At 40.7% G+C, this 19,770-nt stretch overlaps 2 protein-coding genes across 3 annotated transcripts in view; one reads left to right on the top strand and one right to left on the bottom strand.

Annotated features, from left to right (window-relative positions):
* The window catches only part of LOC145536274 (uncharacterized), a 401,900-nt gene that overhangs the window by 80,804 nt on the left and 301,326 nt on the right, over window positions 1-19,770 (top strand). The gene's annotated exons all lie outside the window — the stretch shown is intronic.
* The window catches only part of GLRA2 (glycine receptor alpha 2), a 197,525-nt gene that overhangs the window by 1,948 nt on the left and 175,807 nt on the right, over window positions 1-19,770 (bottom strand). The window lies entirely within an intron of this gene.

Below are 19,770 nucleotides of genomic sequence, written 5' to 3' on the forward strand. Positions count from 1 at the left end.
ATTTCTTAACAAAATGTAAGTAGGATTTTTCATTCAACAATTAGTTGTTGAGTGTTGAGTTTATGGCAAGCATTTTGCTAGATGCTGGGAGACAGTTGATGAAGTTGGACAAGAGCCCTACCTGTATGGAGCTTTTAGAACCCAGTGGAAGTGGCCAAGCTAAAGACATTTTCATGTAAGGAATGTGGCTAAGAAAACCCAGCTGGATATTCGAGTACTGCTATGTGCTCAGCTCTATAAGCTCTATAATAGAGACTGGACTCAGATTCAAATAGTAAATCTGCTTTCTTTGTCTTAAAATGGGAATGATATATTTTATAGGTGCAAAAGTTTCAAATAAGTGTTTGAAAATGTGGAATAAACAGATATATTAATCATTACAGCGTCATTGGAAGACTTATTAGTTAGCAAGTAAAGAAACACACAGGTCTCTAGGAGGAGGGAATGTGTTAGTTATGAGTTATAAGCAGTCTTATTCTTCCTACCTACTAACTGGTAATTAGATCTGAATCAGTGTGTGAGAGAAATAAAAATGATGTCAATTGGTTTAGTAAATAGATCTAGACTAGGAATTTGGCTGTTTGGGTTCTAAGCGTGGCTCCAAGGGTTATAAGCTGTGTTTTTCTTAGGCAGGATATTTATTCTTTCAAGGCTCGGAGGCCTCATGCGAAAATATTGAGGCTTGACTAGGTCTGTGGGTCTCAGCTTTGGCTGCTAGGGAAATTTTACAAGTTATATTTATCCCTGCTTCCCCTCCCAGCCTCTTCCAGATCAAGTGAATCACAATCTCTGGGAATGAGACCTGAGAATCCATATATATTTTTTAAAAAATCCAATGTCTTTAATACAAATGGTTAGAAACCAGTGGCCTAGATCAGGTCTAATGTCCAGCTCTAAAATGCTGAACCTAGTCTATGTTATTTATTAAGTCTAAGATAACTTTTTAAGTGAAAATCAGCCCTCAAAATATATTTCCCCTTATCTGCCTAAAATTACTGTGCTGTTTTTCCTTTCCATATCTGTAGAATCTTAAAAATTGCTGTTCTGTATCAACACTTAGAAAGTCATGATTAAGTGTATAGTTCACTGCCTGAGTGAGATAAGATGCTTTTAAAATCCCTGGGTCCTTGAAGAAATTAAAAAGAGTAGTTAGCTGGTAACTGGTTTTTAGCACATGAAACAAAAGGAAACCTAAATACATCCATGTTTTTTTTTTTTTTTCAGACTGACTCATTCATTTAATTCCTGTTGTCTATTGGCATACTGTGAATGGACAGCTGAAGAGGTTAACTCATTCAATTAACTAGCAGAACTAGAAGAGAATAATGCCAGATTAGGTTATTATTATGTTGTACATTGCCCTGCAAACTGTAGGTGCTTAATAAACATGCATTGACTAATGAACAAAGGAAATTTTAAGAGAGTTTTCTCTCTGCTTGAAAATACTTTCCCTTTCCATTCAATGGTATTTCAAATTATACTTCTGAGCATAGTTACAACTAATTAAATCAATTCTTTAAAATTATCCACCACAAAATAAATCTGTCGTAGGTAGAAATTATCCATTTAATTTTTCATGTGCAGGAGGTATGAATGCTAGTTTAAGGGTATTCTTATTTACCATTATGACTCATTGAATGCATTTTAAATATAGAACCTTAAATTACCCACATCAAAGGGCTTGATTCAGAAAACATGATTGCAACCACTTTGAATTTTTGTGTTATAATGAATGACTAATTGCCTTTATAGCAGGTTCAGAATAAAATGCTATATGGTATGCCTTTATAGCAGATTCAGAATAAAATGCTATGGTAATATGGCAAGATTCCTATATGAAGGCAAAATGGAGATGAGCTTGAGTCATGGATAAACTAAAGCTGATATAAAGAACAATCTGTAGGCACAGCTTAGTTGAATGTATTCACCGGGAGAGTTGGTGTGATCCTCTCAGTGAGGAAAGAATTTCAGGCATGTATTCTCTATTTCTTCTAATTAGCCAGAAAACTAATTACTTAATTATTGCTGCTGACCTGCCATCTTCAGTATCTTTGAGCAGTGAATACTTCTAGCTCACTCTGTTTTGTTATTCACCGATTCAATTTCATAGAAAATGAATCATCCTGTCGAAGTTTCAGTACATGCAATTTCTGTATCCCACTTTGATAAAATCTCCTTAAATCCTGTCTACATAGGAAGCACTGCCATGGCACTATGCAATTCATTGGAGACTTATCACCTTATTTTACTTATCTTAGCCATTGGTTTTACTTATTATAAGATTTACCCATTCCTTTGTTTGGAATAACTCTTGTCTAGATGTGAAATTGAACCTAAAGCTCAGAAGAATTGCATGGTACTGAATTGTTTGTTATAAGCAAATAATTTCAATATAATTAAAGATTATGGGATTTATGCAGTGAAAGATTTCAGTGGGACCAGTATTTCCAATTTTTTTTTTTTATGTCCTAAAAAGGAGGAAATAAAAGGACTCCTATAAACTGAGGTGGGGAAAAACTCCATTCCATTTCTTACCCAGATTCTTTGATTGAATCTTCAGTCTTCTGGGCCAGGATATGGCCCAGTTGGAAGTGAAAGTTGCAGTGAGCTTCAGTCAATGCAAAGACATAATGGAGTCTTCAGCCCTACCTAGGAAACAATGTGAGTCCAAACACAAGCAGGTTTTCCCCAAAAAAGTCACCTGAGCAAATGAAGCCTTGCGTGCGTGCTTTGTTGCTCAGTCATGTCAGACTCTTTGCGACCCTTTGGACTGTAATCCTCCAGACTCCTCAATCCATAGGATTCTCCAGGCAAGCATACTGGAGTGGGTTGCCATTTCCTTCTCCAGGGGATCTTCCCGGATCTGGGACTGAACCCACATCTCCTGTGTCTCCTGTACTGCTGGTGGATTCTTTACCTGCTGAGCCATCAGGGAAGCCCAATTCTAGGTGGTACTTAATTGTAGACCTGCTGATTTCCATCACCTAGACTTGGAGAAGAGGGATGGCTTTGAGAAATTCCCAATTCTTATGACCTCAGTTTTCTTCTCTGTATCACGGGGACTTGGGAGTAGATGCGAATAATAGATACCGTATATTGATTATAATTATATACCATGCATTTAAAACCACAGTCAATCCTATCACCAAACTGTCCCTACAAGTTACAAGGTTTCAGAGGAAACTGAGACTGAGAGAAGTTACGTGGCTTCCTGAAGTTATATTCCTAATAAATATGGAAGCTGAAATTCAAATCTGATTTGTCAGATCTCCAAACTCTCTGATTCTGAATGCTCTGAAAGACTCTGGTTTTTATGAATTTGTCTCTATCAAGCCCCAGATGACTTCCATTCAAGGTTATGGATGAAGAATCCAATTGAAATTTGTGGAACGGCTGTTCTAAAATAAAGTAAGCCAAATATAATCCCTTGTTGCTTAATGATGTGGCGAAATGGATTAAAACTGTTACAGTGTCATTTGGGGGTAAACAGTGAATAGCATTTTTTCCCCAAAGGAAAGCCATATCAGTGGATCATCTCTTTTTCAATGCAGGATGTCATTCTTATTTTTTTATTTTTAATTTATTTTTAATTTGAGGATAATTGCTTTACAATATTGAATTGGTTTCTGTAACCTCCCTCTTGAACCTCCTTTCCACCTGCCATCTCATCTCATCCCATCCCTCTAGGTTTGAATTTCTTGAGTCATACAGCAAATTTCCACTGGCTACCTATTTTATATATGGTAGTATATATGTTTCCATGCTACTCTCTCCATTCCTCCTATTATTATTGATTTTTGAAGGAGAATGAACTTCTGGTGTTCATTTCTTGAGCACTTGCCATTTATGTATTCATATTTCTAACAAATAATTCCTTGAGCACCTGTTAGGTGCCAGGTATGTGGTGAGGATACAGCAGTGAACAAAAAGATGAAGTCTCTTCTTTTTTGGCATTTACATGCTATTGGAGAAAACAAGTAACAAGTAGAGAAATCATGTGTACACAAACAAACACATATTTATACATATATATATATACATATACACAGTTAAGACACTCCCACGTATTTGTACACACACACACACAGAGATAATGGTGAATGCCTTGAAATAAAACAATCAAGGTAAGACACCTAAGAGAGATGAAAGGCAGAGAAATGGATGTTTTAGATTGAATGATCAGAAAAGTCCCAAGGACACGCCAGGCACTGTGCCATTTGCCAGGAATCCAGTGACGAGCAAAACAGATCAGACTCTTGCCTTCAGGTGTTTCCCAGCCTTGAGGTGAAGACAAACATTTATGAAAGAATCACATGAATAAAGAATTACTAACTATGATAGGGCTCTAAAGGAAAATTATAGGGTGGTATGAGAGCTTATTAATAGTGGTCCTGGTCTGATCTGGCAGATAAGAGAAGCTTTTCCCTGGGGAAGTGATATTTCATTAGAGGTTTGAAAAAATGAGAAACATTAAAGAAGGGACAGCAGAGTTGGGAGATGTCTGAGATAGAAAAGGTTCCTGCAGCTGAGAGATGATAGGATGGCCCGTGGAATGCAGAAAGAAAGTGGGGTGAGACAAAGTTTCAGAAATGACCAAAGATTGGATCATATAGGGCCTTGCAAGCCATGGTGCTGGTTTAGAGCCTTATATTAAGAACCAAGAGAAGGAAAAAATGAATAAGACCTTAGGTTTTCGGGGGGTCATGAGAACTGAAGAGAATGATATAAGAGAGATTCTTGAGGTATGTATAAAGGTTTACTGGGGCTCAGGTGAGCCTGAAGCCTTTAGAGTTGGTGAGGGTATGGATGGTAATATTACTGAGAGATATACAAGGCAATGTGCAAATCATCTATAATCCCCTGAATCTGAAAGAAAATTCTGTAGCTACCTACTGATGTTTAGAATTCGTTTCCAATTTTCTTTTTTAGTATTATTTAAAATTTTTGCTTCCGAATCATATTAAAGAATAGGTAGACAGAGTCTCTGGATTGTCATAGCTGTCTCCCACTACTGTCTTCATTCACCAAAGGATAAGCTCTGGAGAGTGTGCCTGAGTCATTTCTGTACTCTTCTTCCCTGGCACAAGGCTAGGCCCATGAGTTATTCTAAAATTGTGCTTGGAAAGATCCTCTTGATTCTGAGAAAGGTCTCAGAAAGGATGTGTTCCCTGGGGGAAGGGAGGGGACAGCAATTGTCTCCTAGCTGATTTCCATTTCTTGGTCACTTGCAGTCCTTTCTGCGGCCTCTGGATCAGTCTTGCCCAAAGAACTTCCATCCTATCCTTTTCAGTGTAGACTCAATAGCCTTGACATTGTAGAGGAGGAGGAGACACTGGGATAAAATCTAAAAGGCTCGGATTGAATTCCCTCAGTCTCTCAACATTTTTGGTCTCCTATTTCCTCTTTAAAATGAAGAGATTAGCCATTTGGCCATTTTCTGAGTTTGAGTATGGGACTATAATGCTGTCTAGTATATTTCCTCGAGACTAATCTTTAGCTGGTTGATATGCTTAAGACTTTTCTTCTCAACTACAGACTGGACGTTATGCAAACAAAGGTCTTAATGTCTTCTTCCTCCCCCTGCCCTGATGCCTTCTGGTAGAGTTGGCCTTGTGGGCAGGCATATGTGCAGTCACATACACCCCAGTGCTTTGAAGGGTCCTATACTTGGTTTAATTGCTTTGCTGTAGCCATCTTGAAGTTTGTAATGGTTTTTGAACAAGCACCCCACGTTTTCATGTTGTACCAGGTCCCACAGATTTTGAAGCCAGCCCTACTTTCTGCTCTAGTGAAATTGAAGGAATGCACATTGCTTCCATTCCTGGCTTAATAGTTTTCAACAGTTTCTCATCTCCTTAATGACCACTCCCAAGCTCCTTTGTGACTTTCAAGGACCCACTATGTCTTGCCTTATACTTGCTTCTCTCATGGGGTTTCGTGATCTTTGGCTTTATTTTTTTGCATAGAATAGTCCTCACCTCCCTCTACCTGGTGAGCTCCTGCATGTTCTTCAAGACTCTACTCACCTCATTCAAGATGCCTTTTCTTGACCCCTGTCCCTGGGCCATGGGTCTGTAGCACTGAAGCTGACCCCATAATGGAACCTGCTGCATCATACGTTAAAATTAGCTGCTTATATGTCAGCCTCTTCTATGTGACCTTCAAGTGTAAGGACCCAGTTTTGCATACCTTGATTGCCCCAGTACCTAGAACAATACCGGGCTAAAGTTGCCTGTGTTGAATACTATTGGTAGTTCAGCTGGTAAAGAATCTCCCTGCAATGCAGGAGACCCCGGTTCGATTCCTGGGTCCAGAAGATCCCTTGGAGAAGGGATAAGCTACTCACTCCAGTATTCTTGGGCTTCCCTGGTGGCTAGGTTGGTGAAGAATCCACCTGCAATGTGGGAGACCTGGGTTCAATCCCGAGTTGGGTAGATCCCCTGGAGGAGGGCATGGCAACCCACTCCAATATTCTTACCTGGAGAATCCCCATGGACAAAGCCCTGGTGGGCTACAGTCCATGGGGTCACAGAGAGTCGGACACGACTAAACGACTAAGCACGTATATAAGATAAATGCTTCTTAGATGAATGTTGGAAAAGTCTCATGATATCAAAAATGCTTTTCTAGCTTACTTATTGCATGGTCTGTTTTTGCATATTGAATTTATAGAAAATTAGGGCAAACCTAAACTCCACAGTGCCACTCAAGTGCTGAGGTATTTATGATCTATATTTGAAACACTGTCCGTTTTTTTTGTTCCAGTGTTAAGCTAGTGAGTAGACCAGATACTGTGAAAATATATAAAATTAGATCCACCTTATTAACAATCTTAGCAAAAAATGCATACTTCTTTGAAAAGAAAATAAATGGAATAGACAAGCCAGAATACAAAGAAATAGGTTTTCTTTTATGCATCTACTCACAAATCAAAATAATAAAGCTAGGTAAATGAAAAGCCAGTGTGTTTTATATACATGCAAGTATTTCACCAAATAAATGAGACCTTATCAGTTATTACCCATAGCAAAGACTATGGAATATTTGCATATATTAAGGGTATTTGAATTCATATACAATCCATTTGGGTTTGATGAAGAGAGTAAAAGTCTTGTAGATCTACAGTCATCACCAAACATCTTTAAGTTTTAAATCTTGAAATTTTAATTAATAGAACATTTTTCTTCACAAATCTCTTTAAACAAATTGATACCTGCACTGTAGTGCTCTGCACCATTTGCCTGTCATTACACAAAATCTCTTTCATCATCTCAATCACGCATGTTATTTTTACAAACTTCTGTATGTGTATGTATGTGTATATATATATATATATATATATACACACATACCCACACAGAGAGAGAGAGAGAGAAAAAAGGCAGCAGAGTTTCTTATTTGGGACAAAGCTCACTTCCAGTAACTGGGGAAAGATATGTGGGCAAGAGAGGACAAACAGGATTCAGCTTTGGTATGAGCTGGGATTCCAAAATTGCTGTTGCCACAGCCTGCAGATGCCTTGCAGGAGTTAGGGCACTGGGAGTTGAGCTGGGCTAAGACTCCTAGTTATCCATGAAAACCCATCTTTCTTTCTTCTTCCATTAGTGGGTCTTTCTTGAGGTCAAGGTTCCTTACCTATAGCATTGTTGACATTTGGGGCCAGGTAATTATTTTTGTGGTAGAGAACTGTGTTATATCTTTTAGGATATTTAGCAGCATCCCTGGTCTCTACCTGCTAGAAGCAAGTAACACACTTCTGCTGCAGTTGTGACAATGAAAAATGTCTCTTGACATTGCCAAATATCCTTTTGGGGGCAACATTGTGCCTACTCAAGAAGCTCTGCTTTAGTTGGTCATACATGTGCACGACTGTATCTAGCCTCCCCTGCACCTGGCGGGGGGGTGGGGGTGGGGAGGTGGCGGGGCATGTAACATATCTAATACCGGGAAGTCTAACCAGCTCAATCTCCAGACCAGAGTCTAGGCACCTCTTACCAGCTCCTCCACTCCACGTTGGTCTGAGCCACCTTACAGTGGTTCATCAGAATCATTTCCACCAGAATCACAGTAATCATCTTCTACCTGATCCCCTGGCTTCTAGACCCTCCCTCCCAACAAGAATGTCTATTCTTAATCCAGCAACTAGAGGGATCCTGTTAAAATGTGAGTCAGGTCAGATCTTCATGAGCTCAAACCTCCAGTGGCTCTCACTTCAGTAAAATACAACTCTTTGTAATGTCCCATTTACTTCTCAGGGCTCAGCTCTTTCTGCTCTCCCTCTAGTCCAGGTGTCAGCAAACATTTTCCTGAAAGGGCCAGGTGTACATATGTTAGACTTCATGGGGTATCCTGAAGTGTAGATCCATTTAATGCATATTTTGAATCTAATTTTCTAAAGTGAGCTATATACTTCACTCTACTTTGGACCACACCTCACCTCCAGCACTCTATTTTTTTAATAGACTGTAAGTAATTATTTAAAAATAATTGACTTTTGACTCAAAATCTATAAAGCAGAAATATTTTCACTTAATGTCAGCTGCAGTCTTAGAAAGTAGTTTAGAAATCAATAACATGGTTGTGATGTTTCAATGCCTCGAGAGGGAAGCAATGCCTTGCATATGGAAATTCTTTTCTAGTAGTCTCTGTCAATTCTGGTCTGGCCAGAATGCTCAGAAGACACACTAAAGTCTAAGAAGCATGAAAGTGAACATCTTCCATCTGGAGTATGAGCTGTTCAATTATTAACATAGTTTGCCATCTGTTCAGGGTGTAAACAAAGTGAGTATTGAGACTGTCTACACAACGCAGACTAGAGGGGACAGGTGATCAGAGGGTGAGTCCACTGCCAAACTAAAAGCAATAGCAATAGAAACAACAGCCCATCATATCAAACACTCACTTGCTTTCTAATGTGAATGACTGTGACTGCCAAATTCTTCAGACTGCTGTCATGGTCCAATCTCTATATGTAACATACATACTTGGTGTCAAAAAGTGGTTACTGTGTGAGATTATCTGTTGTTTACCTGGCACTTCCACTCCTATAGAAGTGCCTGCCTACAGCTGGAAAAAACTGCATTTCCCAGAATTCCCTCCTTGATTGGTTCCAGGTAAGGGTTTGCCAGTGAGAGGAATTTGGGAGATCTGGAAGGTAGAAGGGAAGTAGAGGCCATTATTTTGGGGGGAGTCTTTGGGGGTCAGATAAGGCTGATTTGTTGGATAAAGTGGCATTCCATACTTTTCTATGGGCTCCAATTTTATATATGATAGCTTCTCAGATTTTCCTGTGAATACCTGCTTACCTCATGAGAAATTCAGCTTAAAGTTCTGTCTTCTGACTGTAGCCTTCCGGACCTTCCTTTCCCCGGTCACTCTCATATTTATATTAATTGTAATTTCTACAGTAAACCCCTTATCCTAGTAGTATGTACAGTGTCTCTGTTTTCCTGACTAAACCCAGCCAGATATAGATATATAGGTAATCTAGGCTTCCAAGCATCTTGATGCAAGTTACTGTAGTTTTCTTCAATTAAGATTTATTGAGCATCATAATGTGCATTGGAAAGAAATAAGGGTACAAAAGACAGAGTCCTGCCCTTGAAGTCATTGTGGGATTGATGGAAGAGGTCTAGAATATGTGGACCGGTGGCTTTCAACCAAGAGTGATTTTGCCCCCTACCCCCCAGGGGACATTACACAATGTCTGGAGACGTTTTTGGTTGTCACAGTGGAGCAGAGGGTGCTTTTGGCATGTAGTGAGTAGAGGCTAGAACACTGCTAAACACTCTGCAATACACAGGACAGCACCTCACAACAAAGCATGAATTATCTAGCTTCAAATGTCAATAGTGGTGAGGCTGGGAAACTATGATACAGACAAATGATTCCAGTATAATGTGATATCTGCTACCTGGTAAAGGAATGTACAGGCCACAAGACACTATAGAAGAGGTGATGTTAGGCTAGAGTAATTAAAGGAAAGTTAGATGGCAGGTTTTTTCTTTAATAATATCCTGGGATGCACTGCTTCTGGAAGAATACATGAATATCACAGATATGTTATAGAATGTAAAAGCACTCTCATTTGGTTCACTGACCCTGCTTTTTAGTGCAACTAAAGAGCAGCTCAGAGACACTTGTCTGTGCTATTTAGCCAGGTGAGCTGACTGTGGCTCAGATCATGAACTCCTTATTGCCAAATTCAGACTTAAATTGAAGAAAGTAGGGAAAACCACTAGACCATTCAGGTATGACCTAAATCAAATCCCTTAACTACATTGATTTAGGTATGACCTAAATCAAATCCCTTATACAGTGGAAGTGAGAAATAGATTCAAGGGATTAGATCTGATAGACAGAGTGCCTGAAGAACTATGGACAGGAGGTTCGTGACATTGTACAGAGGGCAGGGATCAAGACCATCCCCAAGAAAAAGAAATGCAAAAAGGCAAAATGGTTGTCTGAGGAGGCCTTACAAATAGCTGAGAAAAGAAGAGAAGCTAAAGGTAAAGGAGAAAAGGAAAGATATACCCATTTGAATGCAGAGTTCCAAGGAATAGCAAGGAAAGATAAGACAGCCTTCCTCAGTGATCAGTGCAAAAAAATAGAGGAAAACAATAGAATGGGAAATACTAGAGATCCTTTCAAGAAAATTAGAGATAGGAAGGGAACATTTCATGCAAAGATGAGCTCAATAAAGGACAGAAATGGTATGGACCTAACAGAAGCAGAAGATATTAAGAAGAATACACAGAAGAACTATACAAAAAAGATCTTCATGACCCAGATAACCATGATGGTGTGATCACTCACCTAGAGCCAGACATTCTGGAATGCAGTGTCAAGTGGGCCTTAGGAAGCATCACTATGAACAAAGCTAGTGGAGGTGATGGAATTCCAGCTGAGCTATTTCAAATCGTAAAAGATGATGATGTGAAAGTGCTGCATTCAATATGCCAACAAATTTGGAAAACTCAGCAGTGGCCACAGGACTGGAAAACGTCAGTTTTCATTCCAATCTCAAAGAAAGGCAATGCCAAAGAATGCTCGAACTACCGCACAATTGCAGTCATGTCACATGCTAGCAAAGTAATGCTCAAAATTCTCCAAGTGATGCTTCAACAGTATGGGAACCGTGAACTTCCAGATGTCCAAGCTGGATTTAGAAAAGGCAGAGGAACCAGAGGTCAAATTGCCAACATCTGCTGGATCATTGAAAAAGCAAGAGAGTTTTAGAAAAACATCTATTTCTGCTTTATTGACTATGTCAAAGCCTTTGACTGTGTGGATCACAATAAACTGCGGAAAATTCTGAAAGAGATGGAAATACCAAACCACCTGACGTGCCTCCTGAGAAGTCTGTATGCAGGTCAGGAAGCAACGGTTAGAACTGGACATGGAACCACAGACTGGTTAAGAATTGGGAAAGGAGTACGTCAAGGCTGTATATTGTCACCCTGTTTATTTAACTTATATGCAGAGTACATCATGAGAAATGCTGGGCTGGATGAAGCACAAGCTGAAATCAAGATTGCCGGGAGAAATGTCAATAACCTCAGATATGCAGATGACACCACCCTTATGGCCGAAAGTGAAGAATTAAAGAGCCCCTTGATGAAAGTGAAAGAAGAGAGTGAAAAAGTTGGCTTAAAACTCATCATTCAGAAAACTAATATCATGACATCCGGTCCGATCACTTCATGGCAAATAGATGGGAAATCTATGGAAACAGTGAGAGACTTTATTTTTGGGGGCTCCAAAATCACTGCAGATGGTGACTGCAGCCGTGAAATTAGAAGACGCTTACTCCTTGGAAGGAAAGTTATGACCAACCTAGACAGCATATTAAAAAGCAGAGACATTACTTTGCCAACAAAGGTCCATCTAGACAAAGCTGTGGTTTTTCCAGTAATCATGTATGGATGTGAGAGTTGGACCATAAAGAAAGCTAGAGCTGAAGAATTGATGCTTTTGAACTGTGGTGTTGGAGAAGACTCTTGAGAGTCCCTTGGACTGCAAGGAGATCCAACCAGTCAATCCTAAAGGAAATCAACCCTGAATATTCATTGGAAGGACTGATGCTGAAGGTGAAGGTCCAATACTTTGGCCACCTGAGGTAAAGTAGTGACTCATTGGAAAAGACTCATGCTGGGAAAGATTGAAAGCAGGAGGAGAAGGGGACGACAGAGGATGAGATGGTTGGATGGCATCATTGACTCAATGGAAATGAGTTTGAACAAACTCTGGGAGATAGTGAAGGACAGGGAGGACTGGCGTGGTGCAGTCCATGGAGTCACAAAGAGTCAGACACGACTGATTGACCTAACTGAACTAACCGAACTAGTATATTATAATCTTTTTGTATCTTAATGATGAAGGATTTGTTACAAAGGACAGAAATCTCCTCATGACAACTTAAATGGGGAATTTCTTTGAGAAATGACTATAAAAATACTGTAAGAAAATCTGAAGAGTCTATAACACCCTGTAAAGGTAAGAATCCTGAATTCTAGATCCAGTACTCCTGGTTTCCACCCTTGGCTCTGTTACTAACCATTGTGGGAGCTGGATCAGGTACTCAGATCTCTACGTGCTCAGTCTCCTCTGCAATAAAAAGGGGAATAATGGCATCTTTGAGAGTTTTTTAAAGGGTTCGGTGAGCTAATGCACATTAAAGGCTTGTATCAGTGCTGGTGTATAATATGTACTAAATAAATGTTAACAAGAAGGATGATATTGATGAAGATGTCAGCAGGGCTGCTCAGTCCAGGAACTCTAGTGACCATGTCAGGAAGTGAGATTTATTCACATTCTCTCAGCGAGGTCATTCTCCCACATTTCTGCTTTTTTTCTTTCAGCTTCCTTTACTTATGCATATTTCAACTGACCCACCCCAAGTTCAACTCTGTGGGAACCTTTTCAGTGCAAGTCTTTACTATAATTAGACCATTCAAAATCTTGAAAGAGAAACTGTTTTTATATCCCAGTTGATGGACTGTTGTCCTTGAATCATTGGATAGGAAAAGGGGTTAGAGATACAGACAGGACAGCGTGAGTGCAGGGTAGAGGGCAAGGGAACCTTTCCACGATGCTAAGTGTTCCTGAGAGCGTACCAAATGAGAAACCACAGCGGGAACAAGAGAGGCTGGCCTTGAAAACAAATGACCTGGCGCATATAACAGGTGTTTTCAGAAAAGGGAAGACCCTTTGTACTAATGATTCCAAAGGTTGCTGATCAAAAACAATTGGTTGACATTACAGGGAGACAGAATTCAACTCAATGTGTGGAAGAACTTTAAACAACTCTGTGCCTGAACATGGAGCACAACATCTTGGAAGGTAATGAATTCCTTGTTAGAGATATTCAAGTGTTTGATCATTTGTTGGCAATGTTGGGTAACGATGTGGGTTAGGGGACAAGATGACTATGTACCCTCTGATTATGAGAGTCTCTGGTTGTATATGAAAATTGCTAAGAAGTCCAGGAGGGCAAACCACATTGAAGGTGCTGACCCAAGTGCTAGAAAGATATACTTAGTAATCTGTGCCCTGCTATTACCCTCATTACCTCCCGGAAGTTTCTGGTCATTCTGATGCCATTTTGAGAAATTCTGCTCTAATATAATTAGCACACAGCAACAGTTTGGTTCAGGTGTATTTTCTCTTTTGATTATCTTTGACTTGAATACTATTCTATGTCATCATTTCTAAGGGTTTCACTTAAGCAGCAAGTCCCTTGCTGCTGTTATAATGTTGAAGAAGATTATAATATGTGATATGTGTGTGTTAGTTGTTCAGTTGTGTCTGACTCTTTGCAACCCCATGGACTGTAGCCCACCAGGCTCCTCTGTCCATGGGATTCTCCAAGCAAGAATACTGGAGTGGGTAGCCATTTCCTTCCCAAAATATATAAAATATATAATATGGAATAATTAAAAAAAAAACATAAATAGTAATGTGTAACCTCGTATTATGTAAACTAGGCACAGAATGGACATATTTTTAGAGGTCTACACATGTTTGTGGAGGTCTCTCTTTATTATAGCCAGTTTTGACAGCCTAGAGGCTCCATACTATAATAACACCCTTCCAAATAGCCACTTCATTCTTTCTCCTCTTCCCTCCCACTGCTCCATTTCTGCTGAAAGCTGCTCAGTGGGAGAGCAGTCAGTGCTGTTGGCTGTCAAAGTTTGGCAAACTGTTCATTTCTGCAGGGAGCTCAATAAACTCAAAAACTGAGAACTCTATCCACAGAATTGGAGCTATATTTGGTCTTGCCCTTGATCCCTTCCTCCCAACTTTGAAGAGGCAGGTTAACATCATGATGAAATCACCCAAGTGTGACTTGGAGAAGCCTTAGGAAGGTTTGACAGAGGGGCAGTGAGGTGTATCCTGAAAAAAGAGACGTCCTTGGGCCATCACTTCATTGCTTTGCACAGTTGGAAAACAAACATGTTTTCTCCAGGTGAAAAACTGTAAACCTACTTTCTGTGGCTGATCATATTTTTTTTGGAATTTGAATGATCCTCATATGCCAAAGCCTTTGACTGTGTGGATCACAATAAACTGTGGAAAATTCTGAAAGAGATGGGAATACCAGACCACCTGACCTGCCTCTTGAGAAACCTGTATGCAGGTCAGGAAGCAACAGTTAGAACTGGACATGGAACCACAGACTGGTTCCAAATAGGAAAAGGAGTACGTCAAGGCTGTATATTGTCACCCTGCTGATATTTAACTTATATGCAGAGTACATCATGAGAAACGCTGGGCTGGATGAGGCACAAGCTGGAATCAAGATTGCCAGGAGAAATGTCAATAACCTCAGATATGGAGATGACACCACCCTTATGGCCAAAAGTGAAGAAGAACTAAAGATCCTCTTGATGAGAGTGAAAGAGGAGAGTAAAAAGTTGGCTTAAAGTTCAACATTCAGAAAACTAAGATCATGGCATCCAGTCCCATTACTTCATGGCAAATAGATGGGAAATCTATGGAAACAGTGAGAGACTTTATATTTTGGGCTCCAAAATCACTGCAGATGGTGATTGCAGCCATGAAATTAAAAGACGCTTACTCCTTGGAAGGAAAGTTATGACCAACCTAGACAGCATATTAAAAAGCAGAGACATTACTTTGCCAACAAAGGTCTGTCAAGTGAAGGCTATGGTTTTTTCCATTGGTCATGTATGGATGTGAGAGTTGGAGTATAAAGAAAGCTGGGCGCAGAAGAATTAAGAATTGATGCTTTTGAACTGTGGTGTTGGAGAAGACTCTTGAGAGTCCCTTGGACTGCAAGGAGATCCAAACAGTCCATCCTAAAGGAGATCAGTCCTGGGTGTTCATTGGAAGGACTGATGTTGAAGCTGAAAGTCCAATCCTTTGGCCACCTGATGTGAAGAGCTGACTCATTGGAAAAGACCCCGATGCTGGGAAAGACTGAGGGCAGGAGGAGAAGGGGATGACAGAGGATGAGATTGTTGGATGGCATCACCAACTCAATGGACATGGGTTTGGGTGGACTCTGGGAGTTGATGATGGACAGGGAGGCCTGGCGTGCTGCGGTTCATGGGGTCGCAAAGAGTCGGACACGACTGAGTGACTGAACTGAACTGAACAGAACATAAACTAGGTCTACTCTGTTGAGTATGGGTGGACTATAGGTTCTGTGTTAAAATTAGTAGCAGATGAAGATTGTAAACCATCAGGAGGCACTTTCCTCTTGCTTCTTCCAAGGATATGCCAGGCAGTGAAGTGAACCAGAAACACAATCTATGCTCCATTCTCTGGATGGTTGTTTACTTCTGTAGATCATCTGTGCCTCAGCTTTCTTCATCCTTCCCTGTAACCATTTATTCACTAGCACTTCAACTGTAGCTTCTTGTAAGCAACTCTTGCAGAAAAAAATTTAGGAAAAGGGAAATGGAAAATAACAGAGTTTTTTTTTGTTTTTTTTTTTAAGTATCTGTGCTGCATTTTCAAGATGTCCCCTCCTTTTCTTTCATTACTATGGTTACCAGATCTGAGATTTCAGGCAGAAAATTGTCTGTAGGTCCAGAGGGAAGATTTATTGCAGTAAACTCAGAAGACAGAGATTGGGCACAATTTGAAAATAATACTGGAATCCGTTGATCTAATTGTCCACCAATCAAGTTTCTAATTAAGAGAGTGTATGCGAAGGAGCATAGGACATGGCATGTAATGGGGACTCTGCCTTCTTTTCCTTTTCAAAGATGCCAATGCAATAGTTATAATCAGAGTCAAAGAGGAAAACTTAAGTGGTGATAAGAAGATACATTTTCATAAAAAACAGATTGAAATCCTGAGTAGATGTATCTGTTTCCCCCAGTGTATGCCTCCTTATGACACAGCTTCCATGCTACAGACACAGATTACTTCCTGGTGAGCCCACAGGGTCTTAGGCACCACAGTCATCGGATGGGGTGTGGATGAGGGCTGGTAAGTAGGGCAAGGGGCTCAGTGCTTTGTGGTGAGGCGTAATAGTGAGTGCAAGGTAAGCCGTCTGTCCCTGTCGTCATAGCAACCAAATAAGGACCCTGTGCTACTGGAACTTGTGACTGAGTCTTAAGGGTATTTGAGAAGGTTTAATCCAGAAAAGCTCAGATGAACTTGTTTACCTAACCTGCTGTACCCCGAAGTCACTTCTTTGCTGTGACCCAAGGTAGAACCCATATTTTCCATTACCGCCCAGGACATACACACACATCCCAAACACATTTATATATCTAACAGAAACAAAAGCTTTGCAAAGTGATATTTAATTTTTCAAAACAGGATGCACTCTGACATTTTCTATTTTTTTTTTCTTATTTTTATTTTGCAAAGCTGGTGGTAAGCCACTGAACTGATTTGATGACCCGCAAGTCACTCATAGCCCACAATTTGAAAAGTAGTATGTTTAATGGCCTTAGTTGGTTTCTTTGCTATCATTATTCATTTATCACATCTTTACTGAGTATCTGCCATATGATAGGCATGTGCTATGATAGGTACATGCTTGTCATAGGAAAATTTAAAAGAGAGGCTTTCAGACCCACAGAAGAGTCCTGACCACGAGTCACATGTTCTGTTTAAACACATAGCTGCTGTCATCTGTCATGCTTGAAAAGGTGCTGAGGTTTCACAGGGAGACTGGGAGACAGCCTGCTGTAATCAGGTATGGGGTAGGCCCTGACACTTCCTGCCGAGCCCTAGACTCTACCTATATACAGCTTTTGTTTGATTTTACCAGTGAGGTAGTACAGTAGGACCTTGCTGTTTTTTCATTCTATATGTAATGGTTTACATCTCCTAACCCCAATCTCTCAACCCATCCCTCCCCTGACCCCCTCCCTCTTGGTAAACCCAAGTCTGTTCTCTATGTCTGTGAGTCTGTTTTTGTTTCCTAGATAGGTTCATTTCTGTCATATATTAGATTCAACATATAAGTGGTATCATATGGTATTTGTTTTTCTGACTTACTTCACCTAGTATGATAAGTATGATTTACTTCACTTAGTATGATAAGTGAAGAAGGCAATGGCACCCCACTCCAGTACTCTTGCCTGGAAAATCCCATTGATGGAGGAGACTTGTAGGCTGCAGTCCATGGGTTCGCTAGGAGTCGGACACGACTGAGTGACCTCGCTTTCACTTTTCACTTTCATGCATTGGAGAAGGAAATGGCAACCCACTCCAGTGTTCTTGCCTGGAGAATCCCAGGGATGGGGGAGGCTGGTGGGCTTCTGTCTATGGGGTCGCACAGAGTCAGACACGACTGAAGCGACTTAGCAGCAACAGCAGTAAATGCTTCCAAGTTTTCAAGAACTTCTCAGGGGAGGCAACTTTTTGTTACAAGAAATAAGATCCAGTGATGCAAGTTTCTGAATTCACTTTTCTGGTTATCCATGAACTGATAGTTTCCCTTCAGGATAAATATCCAGATCCTGTTGGCACAGATTGCCAGGCCCTTTATAATCAGGCCCTAACAGACTGTTTGAGTTTCATTTTCCATCGTTTCTCATGACATACCCTTTGCTTTAAAAACTCTCTGTTCCCTCAATAACCTAGACTTTTCTTCCTCTCTGGGCCTTCCCATGTCCTCTTCTCTTTCACTTGTCTGCCTGCTGAATGACAATTCAACCTTCCATCCTTAGCTCGAGAATGATAGCTCCCTCCCAGAGGCACTTCCTCCTGCCACCTCTAGCAGTAGCCACACCTTTTCCCTGTTCTCTCCTAAATGCTTCCCTTTTTTACGTTGGAGTTGAATAATATAGTTGTGAGCCTCTTATGCATTGAACAGTAGGCAGTGAAATTAATCAAAATAATACGCAGGATTGTTTTCAAGAGTCAGAGGAGCATGTGGAGATACTTTTACATCAAGAACTCAATTATACTATTCCAGGTAACTGTCTATTCCTTTCCCCATAGATTTTTGTGTGGGGCTAGAAGTCAGACTCAGGGAGTTGGTGATGGACAGGGAGGCCTGGTGTGCTTCGGTTCATGGAGTCGCAAAGAGTCGGACATGACTGAGCGACTGAACTGAGAAGTTCATCTGAGAAGTCAGATGCCAGTGGGCTGAATTCTTGTGAAGACATAATTTTGGATCTTTAAAATGCCATGCATAAGAAATGACATGACTTCTAATGACTTATTGCTGACTGGTTTCCCACCTTTAGGACACTGAGTAAGGAGCCCTGAGTTGAAACCAGCAATTCATTCAACATTTCTCAAGAACCTAGTATGTACTAGACAATGTGACAGGCTCTTCAGATTGAAAGATGAATGATAGCCTCTGCTGTTTAGAAGATTGCTGATGACCTTTTCTTGTGGGCTTAAAAAGAAACAAAACAGACAAAGGAAGAGAAAGGAAATATTTGATGAGTGTTGGCTGTGTGTAAGACACTGTGGTTTGCATGTGAAAAGTGAAAGTCTCTCAGTCATGTCCGACTCTTTGCGACCCTATGGACTATACAGTCCATGGAATTCTCCAGGCCAGAATACTGGAGTGGGTAGCCTTTCCCTTCTCCAGGGGATCTTCCCAGCCCAGGGATCGAACCCAGGTCTGCTGCATTGCAGGTGGATTTGTTTTTTACCAGCTGAGCCACAAGGGAAGCCCAAGAATACTGGAGTGGGTAGCCTATCCCTTCTCCAGCAGATCTTCCCAACCCAGGGATCAAACTGGGGTCTCCTGTATTGCCGGCAGATTCTTTACCAACTGAGCTATCAGGGAAGCCCCGTGCATAATCTTTATTGTTGTTAAGTCCTAAAGTCATGTCTGACTCTCTGCAACCCCATGGACTGCAGCACACCAGGCTCCCCTGTCCTCCGCTATCTCCTGGAATTTGCTCAGATTCACGTCCATTGAGTCAGTGATGTTATCTAACCATCTCATCCTCTGCTTCTCTCTTTTCCTTTTGCCTTTGATCTTTCCCAGCATCAAAGTCTTTTCCAATTAGTCGGCCCTTCGCATCAGGTGGCCAAAATATTGGAGCTTCAGCTTCAGCATCCGTCCTTCCAATGAATATTCAGGGTTGATTTCCTTTAGGATTGACTGGTTTGATCTTGCAGTCCGAGGGACTCTCAACAGTCTTCTCCAGCTCCACAATTCAAAAGCATCATGTCCTCAGCGCCCAGCCTTCTTTATGGTCCAACTCTCACATCTGTACAAGACTACTGGAAAAAAAGTAGCTTCGACTATACGGACCTTTGTCAGCAAAATGATGTCTTTGCTTTTTAATACACTATCTAGGTTTGTCCTAGCTTTCC

This window comes from Giraffa tippelskirchi, chromosome X (genome assembly GCF_054371585.1).
Source record: "Giraffa tippelskirchi isolate mGirTip1 chromosome X, T2T-mGirTip1v1.2.pri, whole genome shotgun sequence".
Taxonomy (NCBI): domain Eukaryota; kingdom Metazoa; phylum Chordata; class Mammalia; order Artiodactyla; family Giraffidae; genus Giraffa; species Giraffa tippelskirchi.